The sequence below is a fragment of the Octopus bimaculoides genome, chromosome 2, assembly GCF_001194135.2.
Source record: "Octopus bimaculoides isolate UCB-OBI-ISO-001 chromosome 2, ASM119413v2, whole genome shotgun sequence".
In the NCBI taxonomy this organism is placed as follows: Eukaryota; Metazoa; Mollusca; class Cephalopoda; order Octopoda; family Octopodidae; genus Octopus; species Octopus bimaculoides.
Window position 1 is genome coordinate 14882345 of NC_068982.1, and position 15166 is coordinate 14897510.

General features: G+C 34.5%; 2 protein-coding genes across 8 annotated transcripts in view; one reads left to right on the forward strand and one right to left on the reverse strand.

Moving 5' to 3' along the window:
- The window catches only part of LOC106876006 (F-box/LRR-repeat protein fbxl-1), a 336358-nt gene that overhangs the window by 275779 nt on the left and 45413 nt on the right, over nt 1–15166 (reverse strand). The gene's annotated exons all lie outside the window — the stretch shown is intronic.
- Nucleotides 1–15166, forward strand: part of LOC128250485 (uncharacterized) — a 90061-nt gene that overhangs the window by 62644 nt on the left and 12251 nt on the right. The window lies entirely within an intron of this gene.

The window sequence follows — 15166 nt, forward strand, 5'->3', positions numbered from 1 at the left end:
TATCTAAATGAACATTGGGTTTAATTAGCAATCTCCTTGGAATACCCTTAAAAGCTGTACTCTAGTTATGTCTTGATAGGAAATATTAAAAAGAAAAAAGTATAAAATGTCTGTCTTTATCCATAGACATTCCATCCGATTATTCTTTCATTCTCGACCAAACTTGCTTTGGAACATCTTCAAAAAATCACAAGGCTAATTTCTGTTGGGTGGTGAGTAGTCAGTTAAGTTAATTTTAGTTATATATCTCGTTAGTTACTTTGTATATATATCATTAGTTACTTTATATATATATATATATATCGTTAGTTACTTTATGTATATATCGTTAGTTACTTTATGTATATATCGTTAGTTACTTTATTATATTGTTAGTAACTTTATCGACACTAGAATTACAACAAGCAAAGTCGATAATGACTGTTTTCACCTCATCCAATATATTGGACCATGCTCAAATTAATATCAATCAACACAATCCCTCCAATACCCCCTAACACCTCTGTCTTATCAATGCCTCGAACCTTATCAACCCTTAGTTATGTGTTAACCAAATTAAAAGCATTGAAGGAATGAATTGTTAATATTCATTCTATAAGGAGCGTACTCACTATCCAGAATTACAGAAAGCACTTGTTTTCAGCAAGTAATTTTATTATTATTATTATTATTATTATTATAAATATCATCATCATCACCACCACCACCACCACCATCATCATCATCATCATCATCATCATCATCATCATCATCATCATCATCATCATTATTATTAATATTATGTTTCTTGTTATGAATCAACCATTATACTTTTATTGAATTATGTTATTAGAATATCAGGAGCTTGGAATAGAAACACCAGATATCATGCTATCTGTGATACATCTTTCTCTCGGCATAAAATGACTTTTTATTATTATTGGCCACTTACGTCTCAGATAATATTGTAATATTGTAACAGACATAGCAACCCCAATTTTTTTAGGAGTTATTTTTTGTAGTTTTTTTTTTTTCTCTTTTAATCATTTAACTCATTATAATATTAACCTCTAAGTTTTGTTATCGTTCACAAATAATTAGAGATAAACGAGTGCTTCTGTATCTACACTGAACAAGAACAATATATGAAAGCAAATTTCAATGTCAGCTTTCTCTCACAAATGAAGCTATTATTACTGATATTGTCTCTTTCCATAATATTATATTCAAATGGTTTTAAATGATCAAAAGTACTTACTCATTAAGCTCCGAAAAATGCATTTGTTCATTTGCAATCAATGTCCAGTGCAAGAATGTTTGGTCTTTGGACAGAACACTTAATTCTACATGCATCATTTTCAACGCCTAGTTGGTGTGATGCATGTAAAGGTATCAGAATTTGGGTTCTATATGTACTTAATTCAATACAAGAATAACATACCTATAACCACCAGAACTTTGGTTAATGAGTGAGCCCCTATGCAGTCATTTAACCTGCAAGAAAAAGTAACCAAATCTCCTCCAAATCACATTCTACCAACTTAAAAAATATATGAACACCATCATCATTTAACATTCACTTTCCATGCTGTCATGGAGTGCACTGTACCTGGAAAGTGTAAAACCAAATAGCCACAGCTTGAATACCTTTCATTATAGATTTACTGGATCAGAAATGACCAGTGGCTAACCAAGAACAACACTCACTAGATCATTGGGAATAGTTACCTGCAGCAAGTTGGCACTCTTAATCAAAGAGAAATTTACCTTCTCATCTTAATACCAAAGAATTAAGAACTAATGTACTGGACTTCTTAAACCTTTTAACTAGTGGAAACTATTACCATTAGTGTAGCAGATATTGATATCTATTTTAATCTATCATGGTAAGAGCTGACATGGCTGAGTGGTTGAAAAACTTGCTTCCTCGCTTCATGGCATCTTGGACAAGTAAGTGTCTTCTATGATAACCCCAAGCCAATCAAAGTCTTGTGAGTGGATTTGGTTGACAGAAACTGAAAGAAGTCTATTGCATGTGTGTGTGTGCTTGTGTGTACCTTTGTCCAGACATCATGTGATAGTTGTAGAGGAGCAACATTGTCATAAAAGGTTATTTTTATTCCTAGGCCATTGGGAAATGTTACCTTGCTTGGAAGCAGGTGAGGGTTGGCAATAGAAAGGACATCCAGCTGTAGAAAATCAGTCTTAACAAATTTCGTCTGACCCATGCAAGCATGGAAAAGAAGACATTAAATTAATCATTTGTTAACCTTTTGTTACCATATTTCTATTGAGATGTTCTGTGTTTCTTTCAATTAATTTTAGATATAACAAGGAATTTAATAAAATAACTCCGTTATCATTAAGCTGGTGTTAGGAACATAAATTGTGACTAAGGTTTGGTGGAAGATTTTAATTCAAAACTTATGAAAACAAGAAATTTGTACTCAGAGCCAGAGCCAGTTTCAGCTGGGTTGGTAATGAAAGGGTTAAATGATGATATAACCCATTCCTGCTAAACCCATCTAACTTACTGGCTGATGGTTTTGGTTTAATGCTCCAGAATATAAAGCTAACATCAACTTTATGAGCTCTTTCAATTCTTAAAGATATTTATCATTTGTTTTTAACCAATCACGAAATATGATATTTATTGGGGGAAGATAGGTAAGCAACATCAAACTTGTCAGAGAATTCTTCCAAGTATTTTCAAATAGAGATTAATAGGTACCATCTTTCCTTTGTTCTTAGAAATGGGTGACTCAGCGCAATGATGAGGTGAAACCATAACTTTGAATGTATAAACTCTATTACATGTATTCTGTACTGTTCTCATAAATTTGCATATCCTAAACACACACATACACATATTTTTATTACTTGGTTCACTACTTAAACAAAGTTAGTAATTCCACAATACTAATACTTTCAAAATGAAGAAAGTTTACTGACTTAATAAATTTTCTTCATTGTGTGAGCATCGATATCATGAAACTCCGAGTTACGATGAAGTTATAACCTCTTTATAATAAAAATATACACATGCTCTACTTGTTTGTATTGATTACTCTTATTCCTCATGTGTACAGTGTAGTATGTGCACATACATACATTCATACACAGATACCAGTACATAATTATCTACTATAATAATATTCTTGTGTTTTTCTCTGTCACAACATATGAATGAGAAAGGAAAGGGTGATAGATGAATAAGGAAGGAAGGTGTGATGGCAAATTTGGTAGTGGGATGATGGAAGTTCTACGGTGAAAAAAAAGATCAAATAGCGTTTCAACTCTGCATGAGTATATGTGTGTGTATGTAAAAGGAAGGTATGTGAATGTTTGTGTGTGTGCAATGGAGGTGGGATGGTGAACGTTCAACACTGAAAAGCAAAATCAAACAACATTTCAAGTATATGTGTGTAAATGTGTGCTTGTACAAGGGATGTATGTGAACGTTTATATGTGTGAACCAGCGTTCTTTCAGTAACAAACAATGATCAATGTCAAATCTCAAAATACAACCACTAGACAACATTGAGAAATGTATTAACTTGAATTACCATCCATATTTTATCTTTTGTCCTTATTTATATATAAAATACTACAATTAGCTGTCATTTTTGACAGCACAGGGCCAGCTAGTATATATATATATATTATATATGAGCCAGGCTCTTCATCAGTCATGATGATGAGTGTTCCAGCTGATTCAGTCAATGGAACAGCCCACTCCTGAAATTAACTTGCAAGTGGCTGAGCACTCCACGAACACACATACCCTTAATATAGTTTTCGGGGAGATTCAGCATGAAACAGAGTGTGACATGGTTGACCTTTGAATTACAGGTACAACTCATTTTTGCCAGCTGAGTGGACTGAGGCAACAAGAAATAAAGTACCCTGCTCAAAGACACAATGTGCCACCAGGAATCGAACTCAAAACCTTATGATTTTGAGCCAAAAACCTTAGCCATTAAATCACATGCCTTCTTTGTATATATGTTACATAACATCCTCAAACTTACACAGTTAAAAAGAAGACAAGAAGTCAAGTTAAAGAATTTAACACTAATTTTTATCAGAGCATGGATCCATTTCATCTATGAAATGGATAACAAGAGGATTCAAAATATGGTTTGGACAATGTGTTGTCCTTAATATTGTAAATATATTTTTAGTCATTTCTCAGGTATTCAACCCAGTTATCAGTTAACTACAGAGAGCTTGAAAATGGATAAATGAAAGATTCTTGAAAAATATTTTTTCCTACATATTGTGGTTGTTACTGAAATATATATTCATATGTAGGTGTATACTGGGATACATCATGACCAATGAGCCAAGTGGTTACAGACACTCAGTCGTTATAAAAGGAAGTTGTTCTCCTGTGACATACCCAACAGCAATTAATCTATTTTGTGTTCGGATCTGCTGAAAGGTATTAAGAATGAGTATGCAAAATATTATTTCAGATCTCACTGTATGCGGTGTAAATAATGATTTTTCTTTTACTGGAGATTATGTTATATTGAAAAATAATATATAGACGTATAGGTGTATATCGAAGATATAATAATTCAGAATAATTTGAAATATCAGTCATGAATATAATATAGTTTATGTATCAGGAATTGATTGGAAAAAAGAAATAGAAAGTTAGGTTAAGTATTATCAGGAATCATTATAAATTTATATTCTCAGATTTTATTTGCTATGGTGAAAAATCTTAGTATATTGAAAAAATGTCAACACTGAATGGAAGAGAAATGCCAGCTGTTTGTAATCAGTTATATAACACAGAGCTGGCTTGAGAATAAATGTCAATCACTCTTGTTCTACAACGGAATAATAATGAAGTGCTTTGCAGATTTTGAACAAACTGTTATTGTTTCTTTTTCCTTGCAAGTTATGCAAGTGAGCAGGACTCCCCCCCCCCACTTCCCATTCGAGGAATGGTGCAGAGGATTTGATGATTGGTGATGTTACTCTTTTCTTTGTTTCATTTTTTTTTTTTTTCTACAGATAATATTAAAAGAACTTATAGTGACTATCAACTGTGTGAAGGCGTGTGGCCTAGTGGTTAAAACATTGCACCCACAATCGCAAAATTGTGGTTTCAATTCCCAGACCATCCATGGTCTAGGAAGGGCATCCAGCTATAGAAACCATGCCAAAGCAAATAGTTGGTGCCTGATGCAGTTCTCTGGCTTGCCAGCTTCTATCAAACTGTCCAACCCAATCCAGCATGGAAAACAGACATTAAATGATGATAATGATGATGATGAGTATTAAGAATAACAATTTACAGTAACATTTTTGCATCGACTGACTGTAATGTGTTGGATTAGCGGCTAAAATTATAGAACTGTGAACTGTATTTAGCTTTGTTACTACTATGTTCTGAGTTCAAATCCCAATGTGCCAACTTCACCTTTGATTCTTCTGGGTCAGTAAAATAAGCACCAGTTTATATAGTTGTAGGAAGAGGGGCAGTTTAAATCAATAATACACCTCTTCGTCAAATTTGTGGCCTTGTATCATTGAAAAAAAAAATCAATATTTATTATATGTGAAATATAATATTTTATGTTATCTAGAGTTGATCGGAATAATTGATTCCTAATTGTGAATAGTGGGGGAATCTATTGAAAAGTTCATAAGATATGGTGTCCATAAAATAATAAATGTAGACATTTATTAATACTGTAGTGGTGGTGGGGGTCCTTTCGGTTTTATTTATATAAGATCTGACCAGTACGTTGTGAGTGGAATTTGGGAGACAGAAACTACACAGACGCAATGTGTGTATGTGTATGAGCGCGTGCAAGGTACTGGATGTGAAGTTGGCACATTGGGATTTGAACTCAGAACATAGTAGAAGCTTCCCAACTATGTAGTTTCAGGTCCACTCCTACTGTATGGCACCTTGGGCAAGTGTCTCCTATTATACTACTGGGCCAATGAAAGCCTTGAGTCTGGGTTTGGTTGATGGAGATTGAAAGAAGTCTGTTGTGTGTGTGTGTGTGTGTGTGTAATCATCATTTAATGTCTGTTTTCCATGCTGACATGGGTTGAACAGCTTGCCATGAGCCACACCAAACTCTATTGTCTGTTTTGGCATGGTTTCTACTACTGGATGCCCTTCCTAATATATGTACATATGTATATATATATATATATATATATATGTGTGTGTGTGTGTGTGTGTGTGTGTATTTGTATATATGCATGTATGTATTTCTTTTACTTGTTTCAGTTATTTGATTGGCCTTGCTGGAGCACTGCCTTGAAGGGTTTTAGTCGAATAAATTGACCCCAGGTCTTCACCTTTTTAAGGCTAGTACTTATTCTGTTGGTCTCTTTTGCTGAACTACTAAGTTATACTAAACACACCAACATTGGTTGTCAAGCGATGGAGGGGGGGGGGACAAACACAGGCATAAAGACACACACATAAATACACACACACAACGGGCTTCTTTCAGTTTCCATCTATCAAATCCACTCACAAAGCTTTCATTGGGACTGAATCATGTGTTGGGGAAGCAAGTTTCTTACTACACAGCCATGCCTGTGTTTATATATATATATATATATATAATGTATGTGTATAGTGAAGGTGTGTCCCCCTGTGTCTATATTTATTTTGACTGCTGTAATAACTGTGTTGTATCAAAATAAAACCAATAAAATAAGTACCAGTCTAAACGATGTACTAAGGGTGGGAGTTGGTATATAGAATTTTAAAGAAAAGCTTTGAAGGAGGTGCTTGACCCTTACTGTGATTCAATAAAATGAAAGAATTCAGATAATGTAATCTAAAACCTGTACTTTTCCATTACAAAAGTTTGAAAACACTCTTAATTCAGCCTCAGCCATGAATACTTAAACAGGAAACATTAGCAGCTATTGTGTTCTATTAATAATAATACAGATTAGTTGCTTTCATTATACAACTTAACAATAAGCTGCAGTTTGTGAAATGCCCAAATTTCTATGTCTCATAGTTAGTCAATTTGTATCGATATTAGTCAGTTGAATATTATGGGAAATTTGGTTTTATTTCATTTCGACAAGCAGCTATGCATTACAATTAAATTTGACTGATGCAGTTCAGGTGATTACACCAGTAAAACCGTTTATGAAGATTTTATTAAGTTACTCAAATAGAGTTAATCTACAGAAAAATCTTCACCATAACATTTTTCTTCGAGGACGAAATTTCTCCCATAAAATAACATTGATATTTGTTATTTACATTCGACAATTATCATTGTTGACTTATCTGTTAGTAAAGGTACTTCTGGGTTTAGATTATTGTCTTATTGATCTTTTTTTTGTTCGTTCTTGATTCATACGTAAAAGTTCCTGAGATTAATCTTTCACCAAATATTTCATCATCATCATCATCGTTTAACGTCCGCTTTCCATGCCAGCATGGGTTGGACGATTTGACTGAGGACTGGTGAAACCGGATGGCAACACCAGGCTCCAGTCTGATTTGGCAGAGTTTCTACAGCTGGATGCCCTTCCTAACACCAACCACTCAGAGAGTGTAGTGGGTGCTTTTACGTGTCACCCGCACGAAAACGGCCACGCTCGAAATGGTCGAAAACGGCCACGATATAAGAAAACCATAAACTTTCAGTCCTGACAACTATTGTACTTTTTTTTCTCATTTGGTATGAGATAAATGTAGAGACAGAGTAGATAAATGGTAGAGTAGATAAAATATTGAGCTGCCAACCTATTTAGTGATGCCTATGAGCAAGTATTTAATTATAGGTGCCTCAGTTCACCTAGCTATGTAGAATCTTTGCTAGATTTTATCAAAATACTACCTATATCAGATTGGTCGCCTATCTCTCATCTGCATAATTGTATTGTATTTGGGGCTTGCAATCAGATTTTCTGAAATGCCATGATTTCTAATGACATCATTATCATAAACTTAACAGATATCTGTTTTAATCTAAAACAACTTACTGGCTGTCAGAAAAAAAATTGCTTCTAGCTTATAAATTGAAATAAGATTGATGTGTATCTTTTTTTAAATTAGACACTTTTAGTCACGATATATTCTTTTTTCTTGATGCAGTTGTGCGTGTGTGTGTGTGTGTGTGTGTGTTGATTTAGAATAAACAATAAAAGTACATATGAATGAATTTGGCCTGCTTGCCAAGCCAGTGGAGTGGCATCATTCAAAAGCTAAAACAATGGAAAGTGCATTGTGACCAGCAATGTATAACATCCAATAGTCTGGTTGATATCATGATGAATGAATTACTAGTGTTAGAATTTTCAGTTGAAAGTTAGATTAAACATGGTAAACCCTAATATTAGTCTATTGGCAATAGTTAATACATGGTGAAGGTATATTTATTCAGTTTATTAAATATTTATATTTAAAGTGTAGGAGTGGTTGTGTGTTCAAGTCCTATTGCATGGCACCTTGGGCAACGGTCTTCTACTATATAACCCCAGGCCAACCAACACCTTGTGAGTGGATTTGGGAGTCAGAAGCTGAAAGATGCCTGTTGTTTGTGTACATAAATGTGTGTGTGTATGTCTGCACGCATGTTATTGTGTATGTGTTTGTCCCCTATCACTGCTTGATGACTGATGTTGGTTTGTGTATCCCCCCCACCCCATAACTTAGCAGTTTGGCAAAAGAGAACAAATAGAATAATTATCAGGCTTTAAAAAAAAAAAAGTACTGTGGTTGATTCATTCAACTAAAAAAACAAAAAAGGAAGAAAAAAAAACCTTTAAGATTGTGCCCCAGCATGACCACAGTCCAATGGCTGAAACAAGACATGGATAACAGATACGACATATAAATTACAATTGATAGTTTTGGGAAACTCTTGCATTAAACTGAGGTAATCCTGAGCCATTTTTTCACAGCTTGCCTATCTCTCCACCAAACTGATGACTATAGCATTTTGTAAAAAGCATATACTTTCTCCCAATACTCTAAATATTTATGAAACAGCATGAATTGAAAACCAACTAACTACTACATGGTGTTCTACATATCAACCAACATTTTCTCAAGAAAGAGACTAAAGCAGTATCAAATTCTTTGTAACATAATTCAAGCTAAAAATTGAGTCTACTGTATATCTTATTTTTTACTTTTATTTATATTTCATTATTTTTTTCTTCCTTGTTTCAGTCGTTAGACTGCGACCATGCTGGAGCACCCCCTTTATGAATGTTTGGTCGAATGAATTGAGCCCAGTACCTTTTTTTTTTTTTTATTATTAAAACTGGTACTTATTCTATCGGTCTCTTTTTATTCCAAACCACTGAGTTATGGAGACGTAAACGTACCAACACTGGTTATCAAGCAGTGGTGGGGGACAAACACAAACACACACACATATATATATTTCTTTATTGCCCTCGGTGAGGGCTAAACACAGAAAGGACAAACAAAGACAGACAAAGGGATTAAGTCGATTACATCAACCCAGTGCATAACTGGTACTTATTTAATCAACTCCGAAAGAATGACAGGCAAAGTCAACCTCGGCGGAATCTGAACTCAGAACATAACAGCAGATGAAATACCGCTAAGCATTTCACCCAGCGTGCTAACGATTCTGCCAGCTCGCTCGCCGCCCTCACACACACACACACACACACACACACACACACACACACATATATATATATATATATACAACAGGCTTCTTTCAGTTGCTGTCTATCAACACCTCTCACATGGCTTTTGGGTGGCCCAAGGCTATAGTAGAAGACACTTACCCAAGGTGCCACACAGTGGGACTGAACCTGGAACCATGTGGTTGGGAATGAAGCTTCTTGCCACTTCTTGTCACACACCTATACCTGCACCTATTCATTTGTTTTATTATGTAGTATAATTAATTTTAATGAATGAATTTTTTTCCCCCTCTTTTTGTAATGTCTGTAGTTTAGTTGCTTAACCCTTTATTGGGATAAATGATTAATCAAAATGATAAAGAATAATGGCTCATACTAGTATACGAAATGAAACAGAAGTAGTTATGTTTTAAAGTATTATAAATTTGAAATATATTTCTTTCACCTAAATATTGGTTAGAATAGCAGATATTGAATATTTTGATATGTTTTTACTGTTATTAATTTGGATTATTTATTAAATCTTTTGATACACATGAAAAATGTGTGCGTGTGTGTGTGTATGTGTAAATCTATACATGTATATGTGAAATTAATGCAAAGACAAAAAAAAACAAAAAAACAAAAGCAGCAATGGAAATAGTCTATAAGAGAACAATAAGATTATTTGCATGGTAAAATTTACTATAATGTCTCAAACTCTCAGAAAATTATGACAACCTCTGGGCCGGGGGGTGCACGATCGCGTCTGCTTATTCCTGAGTTTAAACTAAACATGTAACTGATGTATTACTTTGGTATGTTATGTATATATTACTTTTAAGTTAGAAACAGTCTGAATCTTATCAGATTTATTATTCAGTACGTTGTTTATAACAAATATAACAGACCTGTTATAAATCAATATTTTTTTGATCCACCCACATACACACACAAATGTCCATGTGTCTATGTGTGTGCATATGACCTAACAATTTGGAATAAAGCGACAAAAAGTTTGTTTTCAAAGTTACTAGGTAAAAACCACAATTGTACGGAAGTCCTGAAAACAGCTGAATCTGAATGTAACAATTCAATTTAGGAAAAACTAGAACTAGGTGGGACTCATCCTTCCTTTGAGAAATTAGATAAAGTAGACCAGTTTTGAAATATTTAAGAAAAGATTAAAAAGAAAATAATCAGGCAGCCATGAAGCGAAGGAAAATTATAATCTCAGAATTTATGTAATGGACACTTTAATATTAGTTTCAAATCTTAGCATAAGGTCAGTACTTTCAAGATAGTGGGTCAGTTGATGTATTCAGCAGGTATTTATTTTATCAACTCTAAAAGGACAAAAAGCTAAGTCAACCGTGGCAAAGTTTGAACTCAGAATGTAAAGACAGACGAAATGCCATCAAGTATTTTGCCTGGCATGCTAACGACCCTGTCAGCTCTACATATATAATATTGGTTCCAAATTATGGCACAAGGCCAGCAATTTTGGGAAAGTGGGTAAGTTGATTACATCAACCCCAGTGCTCATCTGGTACACCTATTTTATCAACCCCCAAAAGGAATTTGAACTCAGTGCATAAAGACAAGTGAAATGCCGCTAAGCATTTTTCCCAGCATGCTAACGATTCTACCAGCTCACTGCCCTTGGGCATATTTAATATTCTTTTCTACTCTAGGCACAAGGCACAAAATTTTGGAGGAGGGGGCCAGTCGATTAGAACTTAATTTATCAACTCCAAAAGGATGAAAGGCAAAGTCAACCTTGGTGGAATTTGAACTCAGAATGTAAAGACAGACGAAATACTGCTCAGCACTTTGCCCATCGTGCTAACATTTCTGCCAACTCGCCATCCTGAGCATATTTAATATTGAATGCTTAGATGTTTTGCAAACAACTTGTACATACGAGTGCTACCAATTGAAAGCTTTGCATACCGGAAGCCAGCAAGTGTATGGGGATCATCAGGAGAGAATTTGCACCATTTTGGGGCCTACCTCTTGATGGCATCATTGCGTACCCACCCCTCACTGAAATGAGGCCTCGCTTGCTAGATCAACTGGTTATCAGATCTAGATAATAATAATAAAAGAAATCTCGTTCAAATTTTGATATGGCTTGTTTTTATTTAGTTAGCTTGTTGAAATAGCTGGTATTTTTATTTTTAACCTTTCCAACATCAGTTTAACAGGAAACATTTATATTGTATGAAATTAACTCAAATACATATTGCTAGTTGGTTTGTTTTTTTCTTGTCTTTTATACTCAGGAAAATAAAACACAAAATTGACCCCTTTGGCATTTGAACTCAAAACTGAGAGTTACAACAATATTAAAATGCATTTATCTTGTAATGAAGGCCATTTGTATCCAGTCCATCTTGAAGTGCATTGGTATATTGGCTTTAACTAAGTTTGGACCTGTTTCACCTTTTGTTGAACACCTGGCTATGTTAGATACTATTAAAAGAATAATGAGTCAGTTGAAATGCTAGCTACTTGCTAATGAGGCTAGTAGCATCAATGTCTAGAAAGTTACCTGGAATATCACTAGCTGTAAGCTTATAATACAGTATATACCAATTTGTATTCCATGAACCAGCCCACTCATATTTAACAGTTTTAATTATCTGGAAAGAAAAAATTTAAATGGCCATAATTTTTTCTATGCATATTTTCTTTTTAATTGAAAATTTTAAATTTGCTCAGAAACTAATAAAGTTCTCTTCTTTTTTTTTTTTTTCTTTGCTTAAAATTTCATCATTTATATCTTTTTATCATTCAATTATAAAATTGTCTCATTGGTAAGAGTTTGGCAACAAATTAGCATTTATATTTATGCTATGAAAACATTGTTAAATTAAAGAAAAGATTATCATTTAGAAGTTTAATTTGAATTTAACTGTTTATCTAAATACGGCTTTATTTGATTTACCACCTGACGTTATTTGTTCTAATTCGTTTCAAACGTGTTGTGTACATGTTTATGTTTGTTTAAATATGAGTTTGTACCGTTTTCATTAGTAACACTGACGTCGCCAGTTTACACAGAAGATTAACAGTGCAAAACACGTGTCAGAGCCATGATTATGGTGTGACAGAAGATCGTAATCCATGGAAACAGCAGACTTAGAAGAATTCAAATAAACAATTAAGTAGAATTCTTTGAACAGATTTCGGGGACTTGAATGTCTCAGATCATTTTGACTGAGAAAACAGTTTTATATAAGAAACAACTGAAATTGCTGGCCTTATACCAAAATTTAAAACCAAAATTTTGCTACATTATTTACATTATTTACATTTAACGAATATTTGTCCTTATCTTGTTTGTTGTTAACACAACGTTTCAGCTGATATACCACGAGCATATGGCGTAGTGGTTAAGAGCATGGACTACTAACCCCAAGATTCCGAGTTCGATTCCAGGCAGTGACCGGAATAATAATAATAATAATAATAATAATAATAATAATAACAACATCGAAAAGTACCTTCCTCCTTTGGAGGAAGCATAGGAAAAAAAGTTCTAAGAAATCAAAAATGATATGGGTGCAGTCGTGGGTGTGTGGTAAGAAGTTTGCTTCCCAACCACATGGTTCTGGGTTCAGTCCCACTGCATGGCTCCTTGGGCAAGTGTCTTCTACTATAATCTTGGGCCAACCAAAGCCTTGTGAGTGGATTTAGTAGATGGAAACAGAAAAAAATCATGTCGTGTGTGTGTGTGTTTCTTTGTTTCTGTGTTTGTCCCCCATTACCACTTGACAGAGGTGTTGGTGTGTTTATGTCCCTGTAACTTAGCAGTTCAGTATAAGACACTGACAGAACAAGCACCAGGCTTTAAAAAAAAAACATTCCTGGGGTCAATTCATCTGATTAAGAATTCTCCAAGGTGGTGCCCCCAGCATGCCCCCACCCCCCAAGTAAAAGACAACAGATAAATTGATCTAATAGTAATGCTAATAAACCAATTTAATTCTTCAATAATCTGATTCTCTCTTCTACTTCTAACCAATAAGTACTTTAAGACTTTTAAGAGAAAATAACCTTTTTTTTTACTTTTGTAACCTTTAAAAGCAGTAAATTAACCTTAGTGTTGACTTGATGTAGATTTTATCTAGTTGAATATTTAAAATATTCCCTGTTAATTTATTTATGTGTTTACCATTACCATTCCTACCATTATTTCTTATGTAATCTTCAAATGGAAAGTAGTAGTCGTTGTAATCCATTATGTAGCTCCTAATGCCATCTTGAAGTACAATCACTGTGAGAGAGTAGGTAGTGAAGACAAAGATTTAATTGTTAGGTTGCTAGGTAAGATAGTTAACACTTAACATCAGTTTGCTATTCGTTTTATGAAAGCTAATATTCTAATACATCGAATATATAGCATTTTCACTAAAGCATGGTTGTTAACTAGTCACTGTTGATTTCTAAGAATAACTTTTGACACTGAAATTTCACCGAGAGGTGGAATGTTGACAGCTTTACTGCTTGATGTCCCCTCATTCACAACTGATGCTGTAAGTGGCAAGCTTACCTCCATATATATGAAGGCATTGGATGTGAAACATCTCATTAGAAAGAGGAACTAGGGGAGTAGACTTAACTTGATGCCCCGTCAGTACCACCATAAGTTAACTACAATGGAATCATTGTAATCATGTGTAATAAGTGTATCACTATCAGTGATTCATTGGCACATTCTGTTCTCATCCTTATACACTACACATACACACATACAAATGTAGATATGTATACATAAAAGCACACAGTAAAAGAACTCCTATGTAGTCGATGTACCTGCTAGAAATAACAGCCAAATCTCCCTTAAATAATGTCTCACCATTTAAAAAAAAAAAGAGAACACATTAGGTGATGTAGTACTACATACTCTCCCTACCAAGAAAAAAAAGCAGGAGGGTCAGAGTCGGAATGCCTCTGATCAAAAGTCTGCTATCCTTAAACATTGGCACTGCACCTACACCAAGTTTTCCTTCAATTTGCATTACAATTCAGTTCAATGAAAATAGTTACTTTTTTTTTAATATTGTAATAAAATAAAAAAAGGAGATTAAATGTACTGGTGTACTTTGGGTTGAGCCCTTAATCTTTTCACCTCAGTCCCTCTTAACTATTCAGATTAGCTCACAAATATTGTAATTTGAAATGGATTTGCTTCATATGGAAATAAGATTTTGGTATATTTCTGTATGTATGTGACATTCTACTATATATATCATCATCATCATCATCATCGTTTAACGTCCGCTTTCCATGCTAGCATGGGTTGGACGATTTGACTGAGGACTGGTGAAACCGGATGGCAACACCAGGCTCCAGTCTGATTTGGCATAGTTTCTACAGCTGGATGCCCTTCCTAACGCCAACCACTCAGAGAGTGTAGTGGGTGCTTTTACGTGTCACCCGCACGAAAACGGCCACGCTCGAAATGGTGTCTTTTATGTGCCACCCGCACAAGCCAGTCCAGGGGCACTGGCAACGATCTCGCTCGAAAATCCTACAGGAGCCAGTCAGGCGGTACTGGCAACGG